We start from the raw sequence: 10,601 nt of genomic DNA on the forward strand, positions 1-10,601 counted from the left end.
CCCTGGCCCCCCTGCTCTATGGCGGAGTCGCCGCCAGCGCCGCTGCCGCCCGCCGCGCTCTCCCCCTCCTCCTGCTCCGGGCAGCAGCGGCCTCCCCCCGGGTGCGCGCGCATCCAGCCCCCTCCCCAGCCGGCTCTGCGCTTCTTCCGTAACCGAGCCCTTGGAATCCCGGAGACCCGCCCCGCCCGCAGAGCGGCGCGCGGGGGACGCGCGCAAGCATCATAGAGCGGGCGCGCACAGAGCGGCCCTCCCGCCCGGGGCGTGGCCCCGGCCGCGCCTCTTAGGTCCTCCAAGCTTGAGGCACGGCCATATTGTCTCCGCCTCCCCTGGGCCACGCCCCCTTGCCCACCTGCTCCGCCCCCCGCCGCGCCCTTCCGGCCCAACCCCCACTGGGCACGCAGAGCGTAGAAGGCTGGAGGGGTGGAATCCTACTGACCGGTGTCAAGCGTGGGCCGGCTACGTTGTTACCAGTAGGGTTAACTGTAACCAGTGGATGAGGTTACCTATGTTTGCTTCTCAAAGAACAAACAAAATATCTCATTTTGTATTTTTCAAACTCAGCTGTTCTCTGAATGCGATAGCAGTTAGCCTCCTGTCCACCTTGGTTTCCCAGGGACTTCAGATTGGAAGAATGAAAACAGTAACTCCCTTGAAATTGTTGTCAGTGTCCTCCAGAGCTTGGAGTCAGGGCCACTGACTAAATTCTCTTAGGACTTTTTAAGATTATAGGAAGGGGAATATGTAATTGTAAGGGTTTGGCTTCTAGAGAGGGCTAAAATCCCTGAATTCATCTGGAATTAACCTCATTTCAAGGGATCTTCTTTCTTTTGATGTAAACCTCCTGGTGTCACATAAAAACATCAGTGGCCTTTGACCTGGTAAATAAGTGTTTATGTAGAAAGTCCATCTGGGTGTAATTCATCTAAGTCAGCCAACTCACTATTTAAGAGTAATTTTAAAGGATAATGGCACATTACTTAAGGAAATTGATTACAATTTTAGAGAGTTATGTTTTATTCATATGTGAGAGGTGGGTTTTGCTATATTAGCCCAACATGGCTTTAAATTCATGAAATCAAGTGCTCTCCAGCTTCAGCCTTGTAAGCTGTTCATGTGGTGTTTAGCCAGCTAAGGGTGGTTGACACCCGCTCCATCAGTCTGTCTCTGACCCCAACTGTGTTAGTTATTGACTGGTAACTATTAGTCACTTTGCCAGCGACCATCTGATTTTGCAGATGTCTCCAGTGCTATTAATTAAACTAAGCTTTTGTTCTCACAATTACATGACCAGCTTGTAGTTTTACTGGGGCAGACAATTAACTATTACAGCCATCAAGATATAGCTGCAGTCTTTCTTGGTTAATCTCATGTTTAGTTGCTTGTCCCTGGGGTAGTCTGAGGTCTCTTGGGTGGAACTTTTCATTGGAAGTAATGCTTATAATTTAACCGTATTTCAAGCAAGAACATAAGAGAAACTGATAGTGGTTTCCATGTCTCTTCAGGGTTTGGGGATATCTTAGTTTGGTTTATATTGCTGAGGATAAAGACCAGGACCAAAAGCAACTTGGGAAGGAAAGGGTTTATTTGAGCTTACCTATCCTGAGTCATGGTCTATTTAGAGAATCCAAGACAGGAGTCCAAGGTATGAACCTTAAGGTAGGTGAAACAAAAGCCTGCTTTCTGACTTGCTCTCTGATGGCCTGCTTAGACTGCTTTCTTACACTACCCAGGACCATCAGCCCAGAGGCAACCCTACCCCACCCAACTGGCTGTGCCCTCCCAAATCAGTTATTAATCAATAAAATGAGCCACGGGTTTGCATACAGGCCAGTCTGATGGAGACATTTTCTCAACTGTGGTTTCCTCTTCTCAAATGACTGGAACGTGTGTTAACATGAAACTAGCCAGGACAGGGTAAGGGGGGAGGGGACACTGGTCTACTTTCACTGGCCCAGAACCCCTTGTCCCTTTTATCTGTCTAGTCTGGCTAATTCACAGCCAACTCTTACTAATCTTCTACAGTGTTTCAGATCTTGCCGTGTTAATCTTCAATCTTCCTTCTAACCCAAGCCTCTGTTCTCACTATACCAAGTGCAAGCAAGTTGTAGTTTTCATGGTGGGACCTTATCATTTAATCATTTCCTACTATCATTTACTGACTGATACAGGAGCTCCTGCATTAAGGTCATTAGTCCAAACCATAAGATTCTTTTAAAAGATGTGCTTAAAAATGCCACAGATTTGGGGTAAATTATAAATTAGCCAAATGTAAAGCAAAGTACTCCAAGAAGAAATCAACACCTGATTCAAAAATAAACCATAGAAGTGTGTGTGTATATAATTCTAGAGACTAGATAACTCTAAGTCAAATGAGCAGAAACACAGACACAGGTATTTACGTTCAGGGACAGTTGTCTAGAAGCAGTGTCTAGTTTCACGAGCCTATTTTATTCCATGCATTCTACACCATCTATAAGGGATGATGGACATTTTAAGTTAAGGCTGTTGTAGAAAAGACACTGAAAACATCATAACTGTCGCATAACCAATTGGTTGTATACTAAATTTGAGGTCTTCTTTTAATGAAATTAAAAAAAAGTATGTTACACATTTCTCGGGGCACTGAAATGTTATAATTCTACCTAATCCACATCACAAGGAGAAGTAGGCATACTACTCGTTTGTTTTGTTTTGTTTTGAGAGCACACAGTTTAAAACAAGTTGTATTGATTTTGTACACTCATCAGGTATTTTCTCTGATGTCAGGCAGGTCCAGCAGCAACCACTGAGGCTATACTAGTGAAAGTACACTAGTGTAATCCATGAGCTGGTGAAGACAAAGTTAAATAATTGCCATAAAGCACAGCAAACAGAGGGAGAGAGCAGCTAATAGCACCAAGTATGACAACTAGGGAGCTTGTGCAGGAGTGGAGGTTTGGGCTGGTAAGGAAACTTTCTATGAACAAAGTGGTGGCTATAGAGAGATAGGGGTGGGCAGGTCACACACAGGTTTTCCTAGGTGCAAGGTACTACAGTACGGGTGGTGGAGGAGGAAGCCCAGAAGATCTTCCCAGCTTTGAGTGGCAGAAGTGCACAGATGGAGAAACCAGAGAAAGCAGACAGGCAATCAAGCAAACAAACAGGCTCTGAGCTTGGTTCCACGCTTCCATTTCTGAGGCCCGGCAGGATCTCCATCTTTTTGAGATGTGATTTCTGATTCAGTTACCATTCTTCCCACACAGCATTCTTAGCCCTTCTTTCTATCTTTAGTCTTTTGAGATAGAATTTTACTGTACTATAGGCTAGCCTGGGACTCCTAGGATTAAGCCTTTCTCCCCTCAGAGCTCTTGAGGTGACTTGGATTGATTACAGGTGTTTAGCATTTGTCCCTGCCCAGCCTCATTGTGGGTGGATCAGATGTCAGAACATTCTGGTGTTTTTCAGGCCAGGTTATGGTTCAAAACCACTGTTTGATATATCAAGTGTTGTTTCATGGTCCTGAAACATAAAGATCACTTTCCATCTTCCAGCAGCATGCACTTTGTCCTTTTGTACATTACCCACCAGCGTTCGCTTACGGGCAACGTTACCAGCCCCAGAAATTTTTAGAAATGTCAGTCATATCTTAAATGATTTTCTGTGGTCCAGAACTCACCATTTCTTGTTTTCACTCGCTTTTCAGATCATTAACTCTTCGTAGTTGGAACAGTTCAGTACAAGATTCCTCTGTAGTCATTCCAAGTGGATGGTTATTTAAAAAAAAATAACTTTATTTATACCACGTGTACTTGAAAGTGTCATTAGGCCCTTAACATGCCTCTCCAGCAGCACTCTGTTTTCGTTGGAAATTAGGTGAACAGTAGTTAACGCCAACTCAGTGAGTCACAAGGCCTGCTAATTAGAGCTGGAGGCAGTCTTTTTGGTTCCCCTCCCAGTCTTCTTACAAAGTCTACCCTCTGAGTTTAGGGAGAGAGGAAAAGAGATGATTTTGTCCTCCCTTAACACAGCGCACTGGCAAAAAGAGTGCTATTGTTTTCAATTTTCTAATTCTTCTTTTGTCATTTTGTTACACACAGAGGTGCAACGGTAGGGTATATGGCAGTCAGCAAATTGCAGGGATCTCAAAACCAGATTCCATAGCCCAGCGCTTGTGTTCAGTCCCTGAATTCATTCTATTGTTTCATAGTAAAATATGACAATGTATATTTCTTTGAAAATTACTATTTTTTTCTCTATTGACTTAACCTCCTCTCTTTGCTCGGTAAACAAAGAGGAAATATTTGAAAGAGCAGATAGTCTTTCAGGGGACAGCTGGTGTTTTAGTTTTTGCCTGAACCCCTGGGAGATGGAAAGCCGAGGTCGGTAAGACCCTATTGTTCAATGAACGGGCCAGATTTCATACATAAACTTAGGTTTATCTTTTAATTACTTTTTTACCCCTAAAATAAACCAGGAAGATCTTCGATATTGAAGAAAACCAAAAATCTTAAAATTTGGTTACAACTTCAGAAGAGTGGTGTGCTCCTTCAACAATAAGTAACAGAAATGGCATTTTCCTAGAGTTATTTTTAAAAAGAAGTACATATCCACCCAGTGATGTACGTATACAAGTATTTTAAGTTTTGAGCAACTTTATTGCTAATAATTTTAGACTCTTCATCTGACCCCACGGGAAGGTACCACTTTCTTCATTGGAAGACCAGACCTTCTTTAGCTGAGACTTGATCACAGTTGCTTCTCTCCAGGCCTCAGTTACTGTCAAATCTTCTTCTGCACAAAAGCTTGTCCTCTGGGTGGACGACGGGAACAATGGTGACTCAGCAGCTTTGTCTGTCCCTATCTGGGACAGACACATGGGTTGGTAGCCCCGAAGAGTCTCTACCAAACTATCTCCTTTGCTCACCTCCATCCTAAGAACTAGAGAACGTGAACACTTTCTCACTGTAGCTTAGATCTGTAGCTCAGACAAGAAATGGAAAAGAGTGTAGGAAATTGTTTATTCTTTTGTTCAAAATAAGACATGGTGGCATTGCCCTCCTCCTTGTGTTGCCAAAGTAACAGACACGATTTCCGACATGTGTTTCATGTCTGACAGCCTTTTTGTAACTATGATGTAAAGTAAGGAAGAACCAGAAAGATAAAAGACTATGCCACCTACCGCCCACCCCACCCCCAACCCCAGATGCTATAAACAGAGCAGAACCCAAGAAGAATCAGTGACATTATAAAGCTACTGAACAGAGGTTGGCAGCTATAATCTCTAGACTTCTTGTTATCTGAGAACCTAGATCATGGATCAGCAGAACACATGACTTGATAACTTGTAATTTCCACCCTCCCTAACAGTGAAAGCTACGCTATGGTTCAGACAGTTCTCTGGTGTGAGTCCCTGAGGCATTAGCAGAACAGGAAGGTTTTCCTTCACCCCCAGATGGAAGTAAAAATGTTCTCTAACCTCCTGCTATGGCGCATTGAAAGCTCAAGCCTCAAAGACTGGGGTTCTAAAAGTGACCTTTGAACTTGATTATGTCACAGTAATTGTCTTCTTTTCCTGCTTAACAGCAGAGACCTCCCCCCTCCCATTGTCATCTTTACAAATGAGATATACAGTGGACTTAGTTTCCTAACTGTCTATCAAAAAATTTTTCAGCATGAATTTTTCTTTTCAGTGATAATGTCACTCTTTGAAGCCATCACACACAGTCACAGTAGAGGGCAACCACCTTAATTCACTGCAGGAGCTTTACCTAATTAGCAGGAAGCCATGATACTTTGAGAATGGCTGCAGGAACCAATGCCGACATAACCTGGGAATGACAATGTTAGGCTGTGAGCAGATCAAGGAACTCCAAAGTCCACTGAGCACAAACTCCACTATTACTCCACCAGACACAGGTAGCAGGGGTGCCTAGTCGTCTGTAGGTGGGAACCTGCACTAGCGATAAACTGTTGCCTACATATAAAGTTTGACACAAGTGATTTGATTTCTATGAAGAGGTATCATCCACAATATAAAACTGGCTTAACTTGATGACTATTTGTGTGATTTTTTTTTCCTATGGACTTTAAATAAATGTGGTCAGTCTTTATAAGAAATAAAGGCCATAAGCATACATAGTGTCACATGCTTAAACATGAGGATGATCGGTTAACAGAATCAATGGCTCTTTAATGATTCATCATTCTTTCTTATAAAGGTAATATACACCTTATTTAAATTTGAGGGGAAAGAAATTTGTGACTACAAACCCTTCATATTCAATAGTCCTATTCATATTCAAAGAGTTTTAGGAGGTTGATATTTCTCTCTTGTGATTCTTATATTTTGATTTCTTTTTTTCTCTTTTGAGATTGTAATATAATTAAATCGCTTCCTCTTTCCCTTATCTCCTTCAAACTCTACCATATGAACCCCTTGCTCTCTTTAAAACTGATGGCCTCTTAAGTCTCTAATTGTTGATTATGTATACATAAATATGTGTCATATATATGTGTGTATAGGTACATGTATATATGTGTACACATTCCTAAATACAAGATAACCTGCCCAATCTGTACAATAGTACTTGTATGCACATGGTTTCTGACTGACCATTTGATATTGCATATCCAATTGGTGTGCTCCTCCATGGGAAGACAATTTCTCCCACTCAGCATTTCTTATTGCCCATAGTTCTTTTCATAGGGTTGAAGCTCCATAAGATTTCCCCCATTTCAAGCTACTTTGTCTATTGATGTTGTCTTTGTTCAGATCATGTTTAGGAGGCCATGTTGGTAAGACTTCCTGAATGTAGTTTCTAGCATTTCTAGGAGATGCAATCTCATTGTTGGCCCAGATGGGAAGTTTTTTATTTAAAGTATGTATGTGCATTTATATTCCAACATATAAGTATTTTTAGCTAACCAGTTAGTAGTATGAGTCCTTATGACTTTTTCAGACACTGTTACTTTACTCTGCAGTTACTCCAGGTTATATACTCTGAAGTTATGTCATCTGGAGATTTGGAGCTAAGAACCCCATAGAAAAGAAAGAACACAAAGCCTATGTCTTTCTGGATCTGGGTTACTTCACTCAATATGATCCAACTAGCCATTCACCAGAAATGTTCAGGATTTCATGTTTCTTTATAGTTACATTTATTTTCTTTGAAGCTGTCCTGAATGAGAGTGTGTCTAAGATTGTTTTCTCTGGAGCTCTTGGTGTATGGAAAAAGCCATTGTTTTGTGCACGTTGATTCTGTATCCTACCATACTGCTGAATTTGTTAATTGTTTCTAGAATTTTCGGTCACAGTGTTTGGGATCTCTTAGGTACAATATATCATCTGCAAACAGGGATAGTTTGACTTCTGCTTTTAATTTCCTCCTCTTCTTTCCAGATAGACCTGAGCACTGTATTGAAAAGAGATGGGGACAGAGAACAGCCTTGTCACATTCTTGATATCAGTGGAACTGCCTCAAGTTCTTCTTTTCCATTTAGGATGATGTACACTGCGGGTTTCTCACATGTAATTTTATTATGTTGAGTTGCGTTCCCTTCTGAGTGACTTTCTCTAGGATGTTTATCAGGATGTCATGTTGAAGTTTGCCAAAGACTTTTTCATCACCTATTGAGATGACCATGTGATGTTTGTCTTTAAGTCAGTAGATGTGGGTTTTTTTAGATTTTGTTTCTAAGACCTATTTTGGCACCCTCTTCCTCTGCCATTGCTTTCCAGAAGTCTTGGATACCTTATTTCTGGGACACTTTGTCAGGTGTGGATGTGCTCCCAACCTTAGCTCATTGTCTTGGAGATGTCTCTGCACATTCATTTGATTTCCTTGGTAATGTCACTTCGTGGTGGTTTGATTGAAACTGACTCCCACAGACTCATGTTTGAATACTTGGTCCCCAGTTAGAGGAACTGCTTGGGAAAGATTGGGAAGTATGGCTTTGTTGAACATAGGCCACTGGGGATGGGCTTTGAGGTTTCAGAAGACTATTCTCTTCCCAGTGAGCCCTCTCTGCCTCTTTCTTGAAGTTCAAGATGTGAGCTCTTAGCTGCTTTGGCCACCAGTAGCCTTCCAATTCCACTCCACCATCATGGACTCCAATCCTTTAAAACCATAAGCCCCAAAGAAACTCTTTCTTTTATAAGTTGCTTTGGTCACAGTGTTTTAGCTAGAAAAAGTAACTACAGTACACCTCCTCACTAAATCTGGCAGGAACTGGCTTATACCTTATGATAAGCTTATGGATTGAGCAGGACTGGCAAGATGATCCTTGCAGGGATTCTCTATAGCAGTGTCCCATTCACCCTCAGCGTGAGTACTGCTGGCTGGAGTCACCAAGGCACACTAGGGCGACGGCCACCCGTCTATCCCTCCTGAAACATGACTATGATTAGGAATTAAGGAAATTAAGAAAATGGCATTCAAAATATGGTTCTTTTTTTTTTAAGATATCATAAGGTTAGATATAGCACAGTGTGAGAGCTGCACAGGATGGTCACTGAATTGCAAAGGTTAATAGATTGATCTACTTGGTTAGGACTATGCTGTCTCTAGTCTCTTTCTCTCTTTTATCTTTTGTTATGTTGTCCAGAACAATCTAAGAAGAAACAGGCTTGGCAAGCATATCAAAATGTCGGAAAGGAAAATAAGGAAGAAGGGATAGAATTACAAAGATGCTTTCTTTCCCAAATTCATCCTTCCCTCTATGTCTTCGTGGCTACAAGTCACTAGGAACATGGGATGAGAAAGTGCTCGAAACAAGAGTGGAAAGTCATCTCCATAGACAGAAATGCTACTTATATAAGAACGTAAAATTATTTCTCTGAATGATATATTTCAAAATCTTGTATTAAAGCATGTTTAGGCAAGAAGCTTTGGAAGTATTCAGATGAATTAAGACAGAGAATAGCCAGATATATTTAGTTTTATAAAATAAAAAGACAAGATGCTGAAATGATAGTTCAGTAGCTTTTTTTTTAAAGGCAGGGTCTTTCTTCAGGAATGCTGAGATTAAAAGTTTGTGCCACACTGAAGGCCTAAAATCAACCATAGGCCTAAAATCAGCAATAGGCCTGTCATACATGTATACTAACACCAAGTCTTGGGTCTCAGTGGAAAAACATTGAAACAGATGGCTATAAGCTAATGTAAACAGGCAGCTTTTGTGGAAATCTACAAGCCTGAGAAGTCATAGACCTTGTAAATAGGTAGCCTGGGCAGACAATACCAACTTAGATAAGGTCAAGTGAGTCATAGGCAGAGTCATAGTGACTTGTCCCCTGAACCTTCACCCAGCCGACACCGGGTTCTGAAGATATTTGTATTCCCCCTGAATACCAGTACTCCAGTGTCATCCCCATCCTGCCTTTCTGTGTTTATAACCCCTGTGTGAATGAATTACGATTTGAGAAAAAATAAATTATTAAAAAAAAAAAGTTTGTGTCACCATACCCACCATATTTTAGAGACACAAAACCAGTTTGGGGAAAGTCATTAATGTATTTAAAAAGAAATAGAAGTTTAGTTGAGTCTAGTTTTTCCCTAACCTTGACATGAAATCATTGTTGATGTCAAAAATCCATGGACACAATTTGAAGCATAAACCTCTTAAAATTATCATGATAATGTGAAACTGTTCTTGGTTAAAAAAATATTTTAGGGCTGGTGAGTTAGCTCAGTGGGTAAGGTGCTTGCTGACAAGTTTGATGATCTGAGTTCAATTCTCAGGTCTCACATGGTACAAAGAATGAAGCAACTCCTCAAAGTTGTCTTCTGATCTACACACACACACACACACACACATACACATACACACACACACACACACACACACACATCATGAAAAGAAGGCATTCATTGTAGATTATATACCATTAGATTATATACCATTAAATGGGAAGCTAAACTTGAAGGTCGTAGATCACATTTGCAGGGAGAAGGAAGAGGCCAAATGGCACATTTACTTCTAGGGAGACTTAGATAAATAAAGAAGGTTGGCTATCTCTTTCAAGAATGTCACAAGAAATCATATCAAAAGGCTCTTAGAGGTTAGGGGGTTGGAAATCAGTGATAGTTACAAAGAACGCTAGGGGGAAAAACAGACCATCATTAACTTCAGGGTGAAAGAAAATAACTATAATCCAGGCCATAATTTTAGAGTATTCTACAATACAAAGTAATATGCAAATGTTTTAACCAAAAATTAGGAAGGTGAACCTACAGCAAAGTGTCCAGCTAAAGAAGCAGATATCACCACGCCTAGAGAGGGGACCACAGGGGTATGCCAGGGACCATCCATTTTCCTTACATTTAGTAGAGCGTTTGACTTGTTAAGAGCATGGGCATCTAATATTTTACTAAAGATACAAAAATTGGGTGGTTTGTATGGAGACATATGCTTATAATCTCAGAATGTGGGAACAGAAGACAGGAGAGGATCAAAAGGGCAAGGATTCATGGTCTGCCTCAGATACACAGTGAATCAAAGGCTAGTCCAGGTTGTATGGGACTGACTCTAAAAGAAAGAAAGAAAGAGAGAAAGAAAGAAAGAAAGAAGGAAAGAAAAAAGAGAGAGAGAGAAAGGAAGAGAAAGAAAGAAAGAAAGAAAGA

This window comes from Grammomys surdaster, unplaced genomic scaffold, assembly GCF_004785775.1.
Source record: "Grammomys surdaster isolate TR1022 unplaced genomic scaffold, NIH_TR_1.0 239, whole genome shotgun sequence".
NCBI classification, from domain to species: Eukaryota; Metazoa; Chordata; class Mammalia; order Rodentia; family Muridae; genus Grammomys; species Grammomys surdaster.